We start from the raw sequence: 17,292 nt of genomic DNA on the forward strand, positions 1-17,292 counted from the left end.
GTGCCCATGGCTGGAGGTGTCCAAGGCAGGGCTGGAGGTGGCACTCAGTGCTCTGGGCTGGGGACAAGGTGGCCATGGGGCACAGCTTCAACTCGGAAGGCTGTTCCAGGGTCAGGGATCCTGGGATTCTGTAAAACACGGCGAGCAGCGGGCTGCCCCTGCGCGCCTCAGGCTGTGCTGAGCGCGGGGGACTGTGGATGCCGCCGGGAACGGGAATGGGAAGGGGAATGGGAAGGGGAAAGGGAACGGGAATGGGAAGGGGAATGCGAAGGCTGAGGCGCAGCGCTCCCCGGCAGCGAGGGACGGGCACAAGATGGCGGCCGCGGTGACACGGCGGTCACGTGGCCCGCGGTGCCCCCGCCCCGCCCGCGGCCGCCGCACGGGACCCGGGAGCGGGGCGCTGGAAACGGGACACGGGCCGCGGGCTGCAGCCGCCGCACCTCCCGGGGAGCCGCCCGCCGGCCGCGCCCGCCCGGCCCGCACCGAGCCGCGGCTCCGCACGGTGAGTGAGCGGCGAGCCAGCGGCCTCCGGCTCGGCGCAGGCCCGGGGGTGGCGGCGGGACGGGACAGCGGCGGTGACAGCGGGGACGCGGCCGCCACGGCAGGGACGTGCCCGCGGGCGGTCCGGCTCCTCGTCCCGGCGGCGGCCCCCGCAGCCCCGGGGGATGCGAGGGGAGCTCCGGCCCCCGCAACACCCGAGGCTCCGCGGGGGCTTCGGGCTGCTCGGCTCGGGGCTCTGACAGAGCTTCGGTCCCGCTGCACGGGCGGGTCCGGGCCCCTCGGGAAGGCGCCGTCTGCTCGGCTCCGGGGAGCTCTGGGACTCCCAGCCCGGGGGGTTACGGGGGGTTCTGGACCCCCAGCTGGAGGGTTGCAGCCCCCTCAGCCCCAGGACCCAGAGAAGCTGTCCCCTCAGCCTGGTCAGGTCTGTCCCCCTCCTCCCCAGGGCGCTGGAGTGGCGGGTCTGGTCCTCCCCGCCCCAGAGGCTCTGTGGGGACATCTGGTGACATCTTAGCTCAGCTGGGAGTGCGGGGATGAGCCCGGTCCCCTCGGCCTGGCGGCTCCAGTGCCCCTTGGCTGGGATGCGAAGGCAGGATGCTCCCTGCTCCAAAGGAAGCTGGAGGCATCTTCTGTGAGTGGGAGCAGATCCATCCCATCCCCATTCCCTTCCCATTCCCATTCCCATCCCCATTCCCATCCCATCCCATCCCATTCCCATCCCATCCCATCCCATCCCAGGCCACAGCGGTGATGTTGGGGCTGTGCTGCCTCACTAGGGCTGAGGTTAGTCGGGTGGCAAGGGGGTGGTGGCTTTGTCCCCCTCTTGGGGAGGAATGGGCTAGGGCACAGAATGGGGGTGAAAAGGAGAGACCTCGCCATCACGGGCACCCTGGCAGGAGGGTGTGCACCCTGTTTGCTCGTGGAATGGCTTGCTGATTGCCTGGCTGCAGTATTTGGATTTTTCAGGGTGTATAAAGCATGGGGCTGTCTTTGTACTGTGTTCCTCCTGGAGGCCCTGTTTTGATCAAGCTTTCTAATTTATTCTGTCTTGTGTGAAAACCTCATTAAAGAGTGCCTCGGTACCTTCAAGGCACCGTAAATACACGGAGAAAGGATGGGAAGAAAGAGAAAAAGATTATTATTTGTAAAAAATGGGAGCTCTGCCATATTGATATGGTGCTACTGAAGCTTGCTGATGCAGGCAGCCTCTCCCAGCAGAGCAGCGCCGGGATGTCGATGAACGTCCTCGTGTCACTTTGGCTGATGGTGCATCCTGGTGTGACAGCAGGATTTGCAGTGATGCCTTCAGACTGCCTTCTCCCAGGTCCACGTGGCTGAAAATGCTTTCTTGTTGGCTTTCTCGCCCGGCTGTGAACCAGTGCAAAGCACAGCACACGTAAAAAACACCTGGCTGAAGCCAGTGGAAGTGGTGCTGTGCATCTTGGTGGCTTTGGGCTTGGCTGTGTTCATCTGGGGAGCAGATGTTGTATTGGAGCTGCATTCTGGTTTGTTTTGTGTAGTATTTTGTGGGTATTAACATTGCTTCAGCTTTGTGAAGTTGTTCAGAGTTTGGAAAGAGAGGGCAGTGCCCCTGGCTGGTGGAAGACAAAAGGTAAAGGCTGCTTTTACAATATGGGTAATAAACCCCCTCTAAAGCCAGAGAGATTGCTGTGATTTTTCTGAGTTTTTGGGCATGTGCAGCAGAGCTAAATTCAGCTCAGATGCCTTTAAACTGTGTTTGTGATCTGTACAACAAATGGTGATTCCAAAATTATTATGCTTCTTTCTCCTTCTGCGGTATCAACCTGGGAATAGCGTCTCTCATGTTGATTAGCTTTTAACATGACATTTACAAATTTAATAAATCCAAGTAGGTGGATGATTTTCAGGACTTGGAGGTCTTACAGATGTTACTTGACTGCTCAGAGTTCATGGTTAAAAGGCAGTGATTTGTTGTTTTCTATGGATCTCATTGCTTCTCTCAATAGTCATCAAGCTTGAATAGGTGCTGCTTTTAATTATTTAATTCTTGAGTTCCCTAGAACTGGACCCGTGCACTGTGGGTGATGGTGGCTTAGAAATTCTTCCTCCTTCTATTTGCTGCCTCTCTGCATCGCTCAACATTGGTTAATTGGTGCACTAAATACGGGTGGCCTGGGACTTACTCAGGTTTAAAAGCAATTTCAGGCTGGCCGTGAGGAATGGCTGTGGAATTAAAGGCTTTTTAATTGGGGCAGCAGGACATCCTGTGGAAAAAAAAAACCACCAAAACTGCTCAGAAATAATCCAGACCCTTTTTGGGGAAGGGCCTATTTGAGTAATAGAATAAATCCATATAGCATCATCAAAAAGCGAAGGAGTGTTGCACACAGGCCTGAAGGCTGCTTTTGTTGGACGTGGCACGAGGTCCCTGTTTCCTGGGGTGGTTTGCAGGGATTTGTGCAGGGCAGGAAGGATTTCTAAGGCTGCCCAGCCAGGTAGGGCCAGGCTGTTCTTTGCTGAAGTGGAGCAGAGCACCTGAATGCTATTTCAGTCGTGATTCAAGTGCAGCACATCAAACCCAGCTGTATGGGGAGAGAGCGCTCTGAAGTAGAGGTGAGCTTAAAATGAGCTCAAAACCATGAGTTTTTTAGGGGTTTCTTGATGGTCACGAACTGAGCTCTCACATACTGTCAGTGCTTTCCAAAGGATTTTGGTGTCATTGGAGGCTTTTTGGGCCCAGGGCACCAGCACACAGGGAGGGGCAGGAGCCATCTGGAGGGCTGGTCTTCTGCATGGAATCTCCAGCTTTGAATACAGCTTGAATTCCCGAAGTGTGTGGTGTGACATCATTAAGTTAATTATTAAGTCCTTCCCCCTCCTTCCCCTGCTGGGGGAAATGCAGAAGACTGAGGAACGTGTGAAACCTACCAGCTTTTTGGGATCATTTCATCCCGGTCATATTTTATTATTTTGAAAAGCTGTTTAGCAGAGGCAGTGTTTGGTGCAGGTTACTTTGGCTTTTCATGGCTCAAAAGAACATCCATCCTAATAAGCTGCCAGGTGTAACTGTGTAGTGGGGCTCTGTGAAAAGTGTCTCTGCCCATGACAGTGGGGTGGAAAGAGATGCTCTTCGAGGTGGCTTCCAGCCCAAACCATTCTGGTATTCTGTGATTTAAGTATTTGTATTGTTTCTGGTCTTATCAAACATGATGTTAGTGTTTAGGGCAGAAAAAACCCCAAAATTCTTGAAAACAACCCATGATCTTTTTTCTGATAGTACTCGATCAAGAGCTGGAAAGAGAAAAGAGAACTTAATTTGGGAGACTGTAACATGTTTCTTAAAGAAATGCAGTTACTGTTATTGCTGGGCTTTTCAGTTGTCTCATCCAAGTCAGGGGAGCAAATCTAGAGTGGGACAGATGTTCTGTTGATGTTTCCTTTGTGTGCTCCTGCAGTCCTGCTCTGCTGTCCAATTACACATCCATAATCTAAGAAAACCACTCATAAATCCTTACTGGGAAGGCATCTTCTGTAGGTTTTGCCTGTGCTAATTTGCTTAGATTTAAATGCACAACAAAATAAATCTCCCTCTGCTTAGAGCCATGACTCTTAACATGGTTTTTCTCCCTGACTTCCCAGCCTGATCTGCCTTCTGTCTCCCTGCTTTTGAAACTCCTTGAAGGAAGCCTTTTCTGTTTAAATGGAATTGAGGCAAAGCATATTGCCAGTTGGGGGAAGAAAAAAAAAAAAAAAAAAAAGACTTTAAGCAATCTCTGAAGTCCAGTAGCTTTGGGTTTTTCTAGTGCAGAAAACAGGCAGCTTTCTTAGCAAGCTGGGTGAGGCACAGGTGTGGTTGCAGAATTCCTCAGGTGGCTTTGCTGGACTGGCTTTTTGGAGTGCTGTGGGCACTGTCAGATCCTTGGTAGCTGTGTGGGACAAGGCTTGGGAATTTTATCTGTGCTCTCTGTGTCTGGGGAACAACTCACAGTGGGGCTGCATGGTCTAAGCCTTCATGAGAAAAAGTAGGAAGAAACAGAAGTAAAACCAGGGTAAATCTGTCTTAAGGACTGAAAAAGCCTTAAAATTGCCCCTCTCTGAACAGGTGGATCTGGAGAGGAGAGCTTTTGCAGCCTTGGCTTAAGAAGGATTTTTAATAGCTGTCATCTCCTGTCCACTGCAGCCTACTCCTTGAATTTCCTTTAGTAAAAAAGAGCATTGCAATTGGGAATGTTTTACAATTTCCCTTGCTGGTCCATTAGTGTATTAGCTTAGCTCCATGTGTGTTGAATGCCACTAAATGTCACTTGCAAATTTAATGTTGGGAGCACTGAGATTTGTGCTAATTGAATTTAAAGTCTTATTCTTGATTTTGTTAAAATGGCAGAGTCAGACAATTGAAATGCTTTAATGGGAAAGTGGAGGAGCACTTGCAGATCTGCTCTTGTGAGTGAATCCAAAAGTGCATTTGTGTAGATGGGAGACCCTCAGCAGACAGATCAGGGTTTGATGGGGTTTTATTGTCCCAGCGTAGTGACAGCTGGCAAAATTCACCGTGTTGAAAGTCCTAATGCTTGACGTCTGCTCAGGGTCGTTGTTGACACCAACTTAACCCTTAATACTTCTGTAAAAATGGTAAAGATTACAGAGCCTTTCAGTTCAATTTAAATTTCTGTTTCTCCAGCCATAGTTGGCTGTTGGTCTTGAAACTCAGTGGTCTGTGTCTGTCTTCTGGGGTTTTTATTCAGGACATTAGCAACTTCTGCACCTGAAAGTTTCTTGTTCTGGGAGGGGCTGGTCGTTAAGGGAGTTTTTTATTTAGTTGAAGTTTTCTCTGGGTTTGTTGTTGTTTTCATTTGGGTTTTTTTGTAAAACAAAAACTGTGGTGTTAAACGCTTCTTTGTTCTTAACTTCAGCCAAATACCCAAGGATTGGATAGAGACAGGAGACTCTACCACTGTGCTTTTTGTGAGGTAAAGTGTTAAAGAAGTTACCCTCGATTGGGAAAGAGTCATAAAGATTGGTCCTTGGCTTTCCAAGCAGTGTAAATCTGTGCCTCCCTAGATAGCACAGCGCTTTTAAGAAGTTTGTCTGGAAACACTTCCACTAAATCTCCTGATACCAGGCTTTGACCTTCTGCCACTGAGCTGGCGTTTCATACGGGCTCCTGGCATGAGCTCTCCTGCCACTTTCAAGTAAAATCTTATCAGGCATTGAAAAGTTTGACTCTGCAGTCGAGCACTGTGCCAAAGCTGTAAAAGCCCTATTTGTACACAAAATGGATTTTTGCTTGCTAGGAGGGCTGGGGCAGTGCATCAGTAACTGCAGGAATAGCTTTGAATCTACATAGTAATGAAACAGCTCCATCTAAATTGAGCGTCTCCTGCGCTCTCAGGTCTGCTCTTAGTCTTCTCTGTGTCCCTGCATGGAGTTTTACATAGCCAGGTTATATTGCTCTGGAAAACTTGGTCAGGGAAGTTAATTTCAAGCTATTTGAAAGGCTTAAAAATGGCTCTGCAGTTTGGATGATGAAGAAGACCTTGAAAGTGCCTTGAGCATGATTGCTGCCAGAGTACCTGCTTGGCCGTGCCAGTGGGGAGCTGCTCCCAGAGCCTCCTCTGAGGGAGCACTCCAGGGTGTCCCCCTTCAGTGCCCCATCTCTGGAAGTGTCCAAGGCCAGGTTGGACAGAGCTTGGGACAACCTGGGATAGTGGAAGATGTCCCTGCCCATGGCAGGGTTGAATTTTAAGGTCCCTTCCCACCCAAACCATTCTGGGGTTCTGTGGTGCATCAGGGCTCAAAGCTCACTTGCTTTAACTGGGAGGGAAAATCCAGCACTTGTGGGTGATTGGGAGAGCTCAGGGTGAGCTTTGCCCCTTGCAGGGGGTGCCAGTGGCCTGTGGATGTTGGGTGTCTGGGGAATACATTTTTAGTGGGATAAGAAAGTACAGCAGACTTATAGGAAGGGAGAGGAACACCCATGTTCCAGAGTGCTGAAGTTTGGGGCCCTCAGTAGAGGCAGTGGGGGGCAGGTGATGTCCAAAGCAGAGCTGTGAACAAGGCAAGAGTGGACAGAAAAGGGTGAGTGGAGCCTGTGAAGATCCCTGCTAAATGACTCGACAGAACGGGTTGTTCCCTTTCCCCGGGTACTTTTGGGATGTCAGGATCCGTATTCAATGGAATCGTGGTTTTATGGAGGCTCTCCACCCAGGGAGAAGCTCGCCTTTGCCAAAAGCAATACTCAGTAATGGGCTGGGGGTTCTTATCCACTCTCCATAAAACGCTGCAAAAACCTTATTTTGCAGTAATGAGCAATTACCCACAAATTAACAAAACTCTTTGTCAGATATTGCCTTTGTTTTTGTGCCTGTGCAATTTCCTAATTCATTTTCTCTCCCTTTCGAAACATAAATAGATGGGTTATCAAAGGCCATTTTAAAAACAAGAACAGGGCCCTAAGCACATTTATCAGAAGGGGATTATTTGAGTTCTGATGGTTTGTTCAGAATTCCTTTGCTTGCAAGAAAATGAGTGTCTGTGCTGAGAAGACACAGACCCATCCAGCCACGTGTCTTGTATCCAAGAATTACAGTGTTTTTGAGAGGGAATGCCAGAGTTCAGACACGGGTTCAGGAAGTGTAAGTGGCTGGGAGAACACTTGTGGAGCTGACAATCACAGGCCAATCTATATTACTTCCTCCTCTGAGCAGGACTAACCCCAAAGAAATGGCAGGTTTTTCAGCGTCCTGTTGGGGTTTGAAAATGTCCAAGGAAGGAGATGGGCTGCTTTGGGGGGAGGAGTTCCCACCTGGTGTGGGGAGACACCCTGCAAGCTTGATTCAGTGCCAAGGGAGGAGAGGGAGGAACCTGAGAGCCGGGTGATATCGGATACAGGTGCGCCAGATTGATGCATTACAGGCCATTAGCTGTTTTATTCTCTGTGCCTGGCCAGCTGAGCTGATGTTCTTAATGTTCTTAACTCCTGAACTATTTTAACTTTTGACTGCTGCTCCTTAACTCATGGTCCATCAGGGCACAAGTGAATGGAGCAGCATCATTTATAGTTGTCTACTGGGAGCTTCCCTTGGCCACTTGATTGAGTGGTTGTCAGTCTAAAATCCTTTTATGATTCTTCCTGTTAGACTTCTCCTTTGCTGATATTGTACTTAATGCAAACAATCTCCTTTAACCTCTTAACTTTATAACCCCCCTCACACTGTAATTGTGCTTTACTGCTGCCTATTTGTAGTTGGATATGAGCAAATATTCAAAACAATTGTCCCCTCTACAAAACGTTGGTTGACTTGATAGATTGTTTTGCCTTTTGTTTGTTGACTCCCTGGGGATCTTGTTTCCACGTCCAGGGCATCCGTTTAGGTCTTTACAAGGTAAAAGGTTGGAAAACAGACTCGAAATCCTGAGGAATGCTGTATTTCTGGACATAGTTCCACTGTCATGGCTGTGTGTTGAAATTCAGCCTGCAGGATGTGATGTCATGCTAATAAATTAATGACTTGTGTTTATTTGAAGATTAGATAATAACCCAGGCCTGAGATAATAACCTAGCGAGCACTTGGCCCTTCTGCTCTAAGCTTCCCAGAAACTGTGATGTGGATAAAGCTTTGCCTGTCTCTGCCTTGCTGCGCTTTTCAGCACCGGTGTTACGGGGTAGGAGCTTTGTATTCGTGCAGAGACACCCTGACCTCTTGCAGAGGGGCCTTGGGCACTGTGTTCCTGACATAGGCAGCTGTGGGGACACGGAGCTCCCAACCTTTGCAAGGTGCAGGTTCCAAACTCTGGGCTCACTGCGTGTGCAAAACTCATCAGAGATGAGCTCGAAGGCCCCTTCCAAGCCAGGATGGAACCACTCCATGACTCTGTGTTCACTGGGGAACAGCTTGTTGAATTTCCCAGCATGGCTGTCACTGGTGTGTTCCTCAGTGAGGGAGTGGTTGTGGTGGCAGGGTGGCTTGTGGCAGACAGAGGCTTCACACCTGGCACCCAGGGGAGGAGTGAGCACCTCAGAGCTGTAACCTCTGATCCCTATCACTGAATCTCTGTTTTCACGTTCAGATTTCATCCCCAGAGAAGCCCAAGGCTGGGGTACATCTATTCAGAGTGAGCTTTCTGGGCTGGTTTAATTCATGGCTGTCAAAGAGCTCTTTTTTCTTCCATCATCTTGTCTTCATGTTCCCGGTTTCCAGCATTAAAGGGTGTTCCATGAGGTTTTGGAGACGTGCTCTGTGGTTTGCCTGGCAGGCTGGGGCCTTATCAAGAGGGAAATAAAAACACTGAGGGAAGCAGCAGCACAGGGAATACCAGTTAACGGGCTTCTTTCAGGTCTGGGTCATGCAAAGCATTAATGACACTTTCTGCACCTCTGAAGTGGAGTAACTTCTGCAGTGACTCTGTCAGCTGTGTCAACAAACTTTGTGTTTGGGACTGAAGTATTGTTGAGGGATTTTTTTTATTTCAAAAGGAAAGGCAGCCGAGGGTCTGCAGTAGACTGAACAGAAGTGGGTGTTGCTTTTGGAAATAACTGGAGGAGACTTGCTGGTGGTGAATAGTGCAGTGCAGGGATGGGGTATGTGCAGACAGCTGGAAATGCTCAGACTTGCTTCCCAGTCCTGTCCTGAATTAGGATAGTTGGGATAGAGCCCAGTGCAGCCTGTGGGGTGTACTCCAGTGTAACATTTCCATACCAGACTGTTCCCTGTTCACTTAGTGCTGCTCACTGCTGGAAATGGTGGCGTAGAGTTCTTGCACCCTTTTGTCTTTGCGTTGTTGATGGTCATGGAAGAAGCCCCACAAACTTCAGCTGGAAGGGAGGAAAAGTCCATTTATTTCCACAGACACTGCAAAGGGAAACTTGAAGAATTTGGAGAGCCGAACATGCTGATCTTGCTGTCTTTATAACCTTAAAAGTGGGTGAAGAATAAAAAGATGAATGATTTCTGCAGTGGCCTCTCTGGAGGCAGTATTATCTTCTGGTTCTGAGGATTTGTTTCCTTTCCCAGTCTGCTTTAAAAACATTTCCTTTTTCATAAAAGCAGTTAATTACTCCATGGACGTTTATGTGAAGTGACTGCTTGGATGCCTAATAACCTACTTATTTTATTTGGGTTGTACTTATTAAAAATAAAGTGTTCAAGTCAGGCCCTTAGAAGACAGATTGTCCTGCCCGATTGTCTTCAGCAAAGTACCTTTCTGGTTTTAATTGGAGTTTTTATTGCTGTGATTTACAGCGGCAGGGTGAGGGCAGCACCGTTCCTGCAGTGCCTCAGACAAGTGGGAAGAGAAGGAGAAGGAGCAGAGCTATTCCTTATCTGGACACTTTCTTAGGTGCTTGCAGAGCTGTGTACTTAAATAATTCCTCCGTGTAAGTACTGATGTGCAGCAAAGTGACACGGTTTTAAGCACAACGTTTAATAGAAGTATTCTCAGCGTGACTTTGCAAATATTCCCAAGTTCAATTTGCCACCTCTGGTGCTGCCTCTTGTCACTTGGAGTGAGGGAGGTTTGTGCAAGGCTCAGAAATGCAGCTAAAATCAGACGCTTTGAAATCACCTCTGGGTGCAGTCCTTGTGGCTTTCCTGGACCGGTCTGCTCACTGTTCCTCTGTGTCCACTGCCACCTCCTCTGTGTCCACTCCCATGTCCTAGTGTCCATTCCCACCTCCCCTGTCCATTCCCATCTCCACAGGCCCTGTCCTGTGTTGTGGGTCCCAAGTCCTGCCTTGCTTTGGGAGCCCTGTGCCGCATTTGGGGCTTTTGGTAAGGTGAGAGGGGAGGGGAGTTTGGCATTTCAGCAGCAGCTGCCTTTGCCAGGTCAGCCACTCTGTTGGTGTGTGCTGTTCTCTGTGCTCACAATGCAGGAATATTGTTCTGGCAAGTGTTGTCGAACTTGGATTCTCCTATCATGTGCAGATGCAATGAATTTCCTAGAAACTTCAGGGAGGGGATGAAAGTGATGTGGATGATTTGTAACAACTCGTGATTCAGTCATTGAAGCATAAACTGGATTTTTAATGTGCTGAAGAATGAACCAAGTCTGGCTTGGTAATCAGGTCAGCATCAGAAATTTAGGGGCTGTGTTGATTTTTCTTTTGTATTACAGTTTATGGAGAATATTTTATTTTTTCCTTAATGAAATTGCTTTTGCAATGTGTGCCAGTCCATCTTGAATCCTATGTAGGAAGATCTGATGAGGGCAGAACCTTCTCCTACTTTTAGGACTTCAACTCCCATTTTCGCAGCTGGGTTGTGTCATCCAGGTTGTTTTTAGTTCTTTCCCTTGTCAGGCTGTTGAGCAAACTTCCAAGTACAGGGTTGTGGGGGACAGGAACACCCCTCCAAGTGCAGGATTGTGGGCATTGGGACAGCCCTCAAAAATGCAGGATTGTGGAGATTGGGGCATCCTTCCAAGTGTAAGATTTTGGTGATTGGGGACACTTTTCTGAGGGAAACTGGGCCACCCCCCCAAGTGTGGACTGTGGGGATTGGGACACTCCTCAAAGTTTAGGATTGTGAGGATTGGGACACTCTACAAAGTTTAGGATTGTGGGGACTGGGACACCCTCCAAATGTGGATTATGGGGATTGGGACCCCGCTGAAAATTTAGGATTGTGGGGATTAGGACACACTCCAAGTGTGGGTTGTGAGGGACAGGGACACCCCTCAAAGTTTAGGATTGTGGGGATTGGGGGGATGCTTTGCCACGCTTCCTTCCCCTTCATTTAAGAACCAAAACACTGAGCAGATCTGCAGGGGAGAGGAGGGAGGATCCTCATCCTGCTGCTTGTCAGGGGACGTGTCTGGCTTCTCCCCAAGCTGGCTGTGATGAGCCAGAATGAAACTGGAGGCGTCCCAGTGCTGCTCCCATCCAGGTCACAGGTGTCACTGTGCCAGGTCCCTGTGACCTGCTTGCCCTGCAGGCCATCCCCCTGCATGTTTGCATCCAGAAGTGCAGCCAGGATCCCGTTTCCAAGGTCTGCTCTTCCCAGCAGATGTGCCTGAAGCTGGAGTCAGGGGTCATCATCCCCCCAAGGGCAGGGCAGGGCAGGGCAGGGAGGGAGAGCTGGCTGTAATTCCGGCTAGGGGTTGTCCCATTCCAGCAAGTTAAGAGGAATTAAATACTTGTCCAGAGCCCCAAGACATTGCAGATGACTCTTAGAGGGATGGAGCAGATTCCTGATCCTGAGGTGTGTCCAGTTTTGGGGAGATGGATCCAGAAACCACGTTTTTGCCCCATGTGAGGCCAACTGGCTCGTCAAATCTGCAACGGAAAAGTTTCTTTTGCGGAGAAATGGAGTATCTTGTACTGCTGCTATTTCTAAGGATGAGGGAGCCTCAATTTCTTGCTTATGTTGGGAACTGAAAGCAGACAATCCCTGGTTTGGGCTGTTCCACAGAGATGGGGACAAACAACCACTTTCCAATGCGTTTGTTTATTGTCATGACTTTGGTGTTTTTATGCAGTGCTCCTCTCGGTGTTGTGTTCCTGTTATCCCTTTTGAACAAGGCATCTGTGCATTCCAGGGAAGGGCTTTTCTACTGATAGTGACTCCTTGCTTCTGAGCACAGGATTTGTCTGCAGCCCCAGCAGCACTTTCCCAGTTTGTGGAAGATGTAGCTCAATTTTCCACCCTATTTTCTGTTAATTTTTAGTGAAAATGTGTTGCTTTGTTCAGGTCAAATTTGCAGAAACATTTGTGGGGCTCAGTTTTTCTCTTTCCTGCCGATGTAGTGTTTTTGCACCTTTAATAAATCATTTGATGAACTGTTGAAGCTGGAAGAGGCTGTTTGGCATTTACAAAGCTGATGGAAAACTTGAGTGAAGGATGCTTTGCAGGAAGTGGCCTCTCAAAAAGGGAAGTAGTGCAAAAGGCAGTTATGTTTTTCTTGTTCACAAACTTGTTTGGAAGAGATTATTAATCCCTCGCATCTGTGCAGGTGCAGCCTTCAGACTCCCAGCTCAGTATTTCAAAAAGGGAGCAGAGCACAGCAGGGAATTCCCTACCTCCATTCCAATCCAGCATTTTCGTTTCTTGAGGGAACTTGTGTGTCTTTCAAAAAGCCACAGTTTGGTAACTGGGTGTCAAAGTTTACCACAGAAACGTTGAGGAGGAAAAGGGGAAGGCAGCTCCTGCTGAAATACCAGAACTGCTGCAAAACCGAGTGTGAAAGCGTTGGGGTGGAGGAGTGGAGGGCTGCCCAGGGGGATCAGAGGTCAGGCACAATCTGATCCTGTTCAAAGTGTGTTCCCTAACTGCAGTTCTCAGCATTGAGCTGTTGCTTCCGGGGCTGGGGGGGAAAGCTGTGGAATTCCAGGAAAGCTGTGGAATTCCGGCCAAGAGCCTGCTGCAGAATAGCCGGTAGGACTTTGCCAGGTGCCAAATCTCATGCTGAGAGTGCCTGGACAGGTTTGCCTGTCCCAAAGGGCTTTTTCCGTGAAGAAGGCAGAGCCTCAGTTGACAGAGCACTCACCAAAGCTAACTCTGAAAGGATATCTTTTTTTATATGGAATTTCTACCTGTATACCCATCACAGCTTGGGAAATGACCATCTCTTACCTTTTGTTCACCTGCACAGGAGGATTGTTGCAGCAGTGCCTGGAAGAAGCAAGATTAAAAAGTAATTACTGTAGCCTAGCAGAGATGTGTTGTCCAGAAAATACCTTTTCCATGTTAAATTCTTTCTCCAAGGTAATGGCTTTGAGGCCAAGACAGAGGGTAAAAAACTTCCAGTGCGTGAAATTTCTGCTGGGAACTATGGGAACCTCTGAAAGTCGACATAACTTCTGTAGCTGGAAGTTTCAATTTGTTTAGTTTATTTTACTTCCTTAGGGCTCAGCTGTACTTGTTTTGTTGAGTTGGTTTATTTGTGGACACATTGTGCTGTTCTCCCTCAGGGATGACCTCTCAGCTCTAGCAAGTCATCTGCCACTTGTTAATGTTGGTGTTAAGGCTGTTTAAAATCTCTTCCTGAGATTTAGAGGTCTTTTGCATCAGTCTGGGGATGTATGGATGGTTAACACAGAGCAATTGCTACTCTTACAGCTGCTTTCTAGACTAATTCAGCACACACCTGAGTGTCACAGGTGTAGTCCTATTCTTTCTTTCTTTGCAGTGGCCAGGAGAATCTCTTTTCCCTGGAGACACAAGTCAGTGTCAGGAGAAAAAATGTTCCTGCTGAATTTCATATGTGGAGCAGCTGGGGCAAAGTTTGAGGTCTGTGGTCCCTCCCTGAGGATGATGTCCTGGCAGGAGCTTTGCTGCTCACCTGCTGTGTTTTACAGCCACGAGGGAATAAAACACTCCCAGCACATGGAGAACAGATGCCCTGCTTCTGGACACCCAGGGAACAGGCTCCGATTGTGGAATTTGGGAGCAGGAGTCCCCTCTGCACATCCCCTCTGGAATTCAGTGCTCCCAGAGGGCGAGTGTGGATTGGTGTCGTGTGCCAAAACCTGCACATGCTGCCTTCCAGCTCCCTCCTGCTTCCCTCTGATGGCTGTGGCACCAACAGGCTGGCAAAAAGCAACACATGAGACAATTTTAGTGTGACGGGAGAAATGCTGCCTCGCTTCAGCTGCACTTAACCCCTGGCTTTAAGTGGCTATGAGAGGTTTGTGAGATGTGCTTGATATGCTTAAAAAATAAAAAGTCTCGGTGTGAGAGAGGGGAGGAAGGAGCTGCAGCAGAGCTTCAGGCTGGTGAAGGCACTCCTAGGTGTGCATCCCTTCCTTGCTTGCTGTCTGAGGTGAAAATGGGCTCTCCAGCAAGAGCAGCAGAGCTGCTTCAGGAGGAGGTGTGCTTGGTAGTGGCCAGTTTACTGATTTTTCCTTAGCTTTGCTTTGCTTGTGCAGGACTTGCTGCCCAGGTCTTGCTGCTGTGGAACTCTCCTGCTCTGATGCACACCTGTGATGTACTGAGTTTGGTTACTGCCTTTGATTCAAGTAACTTGGAAAGGAGTTTCACTGACTTCTGGATTCTCACACCAGAGATTTTCTTACTCAGCCACCACTCAGGAGTCACCTGCTCAATATTCCTCCCCCCATGCCTGACCCAGCTTGTTCAATCCTGTTCTTCCCCTGTGAAGCAAGAGACAAAAAAGTAGCATTTGCTGTAGTTCGCAAGGCTCACAGATGCATTGAGCTTGGAAAACACTTCCCAGACCACAGATTCCAAACTATGCCCCATCCCCACCTTGTCACCAGCCCAGAGCACTGAGTGACCTCCCTGGGCAGCCCCTGCCCACCCTTTCTCGGAAGGAATTCTTGCTGATGCCCAACCTGACCCTCCCCTGGCACAGGTTTTAGGATGGTGACAGGCTCTGTAAGCAGCTTGTGCCTGCTGGCAAGCCACATGAGAAGGTGACATCCGTGTGCCAGTACAAATCTTGGCTCCAGAAATAGTCAGTGTGAGGTGAAGGTGTAGCTGTTTTAACAAAACATCAAGTGGAAATGTCTCATTCTTGGTGTTCCCGAGTTAGCTTGCAGCTGTTGTGCCTGTGCCCATCCTTCCTTTCCGTCCTGCATCAGGAGTTATGACCTAAAAATAAATTGTGTTGTGCCGAGGAATGGGAACTGAGACAGCACCACTGATTCAGGTTTCATTGCTCTGTGTGTGTGCCCTGTGCTGAAAGACGTTCTGCTGGTCAGGGAACTCCAGCTGGGGCTCAACAGTGCAGGCTGTCATCCCCCAGCTGGGACTGAGCTAATGCTCCTCTGCTCTCTGTCCTGCTGTTAATCCAGACCCCAAATTAAACAAAAAAACCCCAGGATTTGGAGAAGGCAAAAAGGTTGTTACAGTTTCCCTGAGGTGAGGATAACCCTAGTATTTCTCTGAAAGGGAAGGGAACAGATTTATTTGCTGTGCTGCCATGCTCTGCAGTGGCTTGGAAAGGTCTCAGGTGAGATGGCCATAAACTGCTTTGTCACCAATTGAAACCACTTAAAGGGCACTGCAGTGGGCTTTGCTCTGCCTGTGGTAGACTGATGACTTCATTGGACTAACTGAGACGATTGTGTCATTTCACTGGTGTTTGGAGAAGAAATGGAGTGGACAGTGAGGCCTGAAGGTCACTTTTGTATTGCAGCCTCTGTCTACATCAGTGTTGACGTTAAATTCATTGGTACGGGGCAGCTTTGCCTGTTGCTCTTTGTGCTTTGGCAGCAAGGACTCCAATCTCTGTTTCAGCTGGCAGCAGGCCTCACCTCTGGTGCCTCTTGCATGATGAGTGTCTTTCAGAATTAGGCATCCTCTCCCCACAGGTTTGGAAAGTGTGTCTTTGGAAAAAGAGGGAGAGGGGTCTCCATTTTAACGGTGATGGGGCCTTGTGAGACCTGGTGGTGCTGTGTGAGCCTTTTGGTGTATGACAAGCCTGCCCTTCTGCCCCTCCAGTGCTCTCAGAGGTGTAGGACAGTTCTTTCCCCTCCTTTTTTAATTTCCCTTAAACTAAGCCTTGAGGATCTTGTGTGCCTCACTGGTTTTGTAGTCTGTACCTCAGGAAGTGCTGCAGTTGGGTTGATGTGTTGCATTTAGACAAACTAGCTAATTTTGGCACTTAGCGTGCCTGGTGTAACTACTTTTCTCCCAGGTATAAGAAAAACATGGGAAATAAAGTCTGGTTTAAAATCACACCAGGCAAATTCCAATTTGGAAGACAGTAGGAGTAAGTGAAGGTCCATGTAGAGTTTTTTTTTTTTTTTTCTGTTTATACTTGGTTAATTCTGCTTTTGCAGTAGAAAGAGATTAAGTCCATTGATTAATTAGGCAGTTCATATATGTAAGGAACTGGTGCAGAGCCAGCTGGTAGTTGGGAGTTCCCTGGCAGAGGAAAACAGCAAAACCATATCCCAAGGGAAACATGGACCTGGAGCTCTGGGATAATGAGCCTGTAGAGATAGATAAGGAGACAGCCCAGCACAATGCACTAATTGATAACTGCTGCAGAACCAGTAGAGTGGGAGATAACTGTCCCCTGCCCTCTGCAAATGAATTCCCCAGGCTCAGGAGCCTGGCCTTGCCAACAGGGTCCAGCACATTTTATTTCCTCTGCTGAAACAGGGATCGTGTCTACAGCAGTCTTTAAATGGCAAGAGCTTGTAGCTGGAAAACGAGTGGGTGCTTTGTTGCTTTTAGGCAATAACATTCTTAATATTCCTGTTTTCCAGTGTTGTTCCTCTGGGAAAACTGGGATGAGCTGAATTGTGATTGTTGCTTGACTGTTGTGCTGTTGCCTCTGATGACCACTGTGGTTGATTCCTCTGGTCTTAAACAACAGCCTTGCCTAGTGCTTGGGGCAAAGTTGTGTTTTAAGGTGGCTTATGACTGTTTTAAGAATGGAGGACAGCAGGTTATCTGCAGGCTGGCTGGATTTCACTCCTGCAAGGGAAATTGTGAGCCAGGCTGCAGGGAAATTCCCTTTATTTTAATAGTGGTTTTCTGGAACTGCTTACTGGGGAAGACCCCATAAGTTTTGGGTTTCCCTGCTGCACTCTCACATTTTTCTTACTGCTTGATCAATTATCTGCTCTGAAAAAAGTGAGCAAGACAGAAATGACACCTTTGCTTCATCCTCAGCCTTGCTGTAACAACCCTTTGCAGCCCATTGCTAAGAAATTACACTTTTTGTTTGTAGCTTTGCTTTAGCAAAATACTCTTTCCTAGCTGGAAAGCCTTAAGGAATAAAGTTTCTGGCAGTATCTGTAGGAGTTGCAGTTCTTTGCTGTGCAAATGCTGAAATCTACATCTTGCTTTAACGTTTCTCAGAGCGAAAATATTTTTGGATAAACAAAGCGTTTCACATACT

At 48.4% G+C, this 17,292-nt stretch overlaps 1 protein-coding gene across 3 annotated transcripts in view; it reads left to right on the forward strand.

Moving 5' to 3' along the window:
• Positions 1–369: 369 nt before the first annotated feature.
• Positions 370–17,292, forward strand: part of SGMS1 (sphingomyelin synthase 1) — an 87,524-nt gene continuing 70,601 nt past the window's right edge. For 2 of the 3 annotated variants that reach the window (XM_066324323.1, XM_066324322.1), the window contains exon 1: positions 370–502. The gene's annotated coding sequence lies outside the window, so the exon portion shown is untranslated. The remainder of the gene's footprint in view (positions 503–17,292) is intronic. The other variant, XM_066324325.1, reaches the window with a different exon arrangement.

The sequence above is a fragment of the Sylvia atricapilla genome, chromosome 8, assembly GCF_009819655.1.
Source record: "Sylvia atricapilla isolate bSylAtr1 chromosome 8, bSylAtr1.pri, whole genome shotgun sequence".
Classification (NCBI taxonomy): Eukaryota; Metazoa; Chordata; class Aves; order Passeriformes; family Sylviidae; genus Sylvia; species Sylvia atricapilla.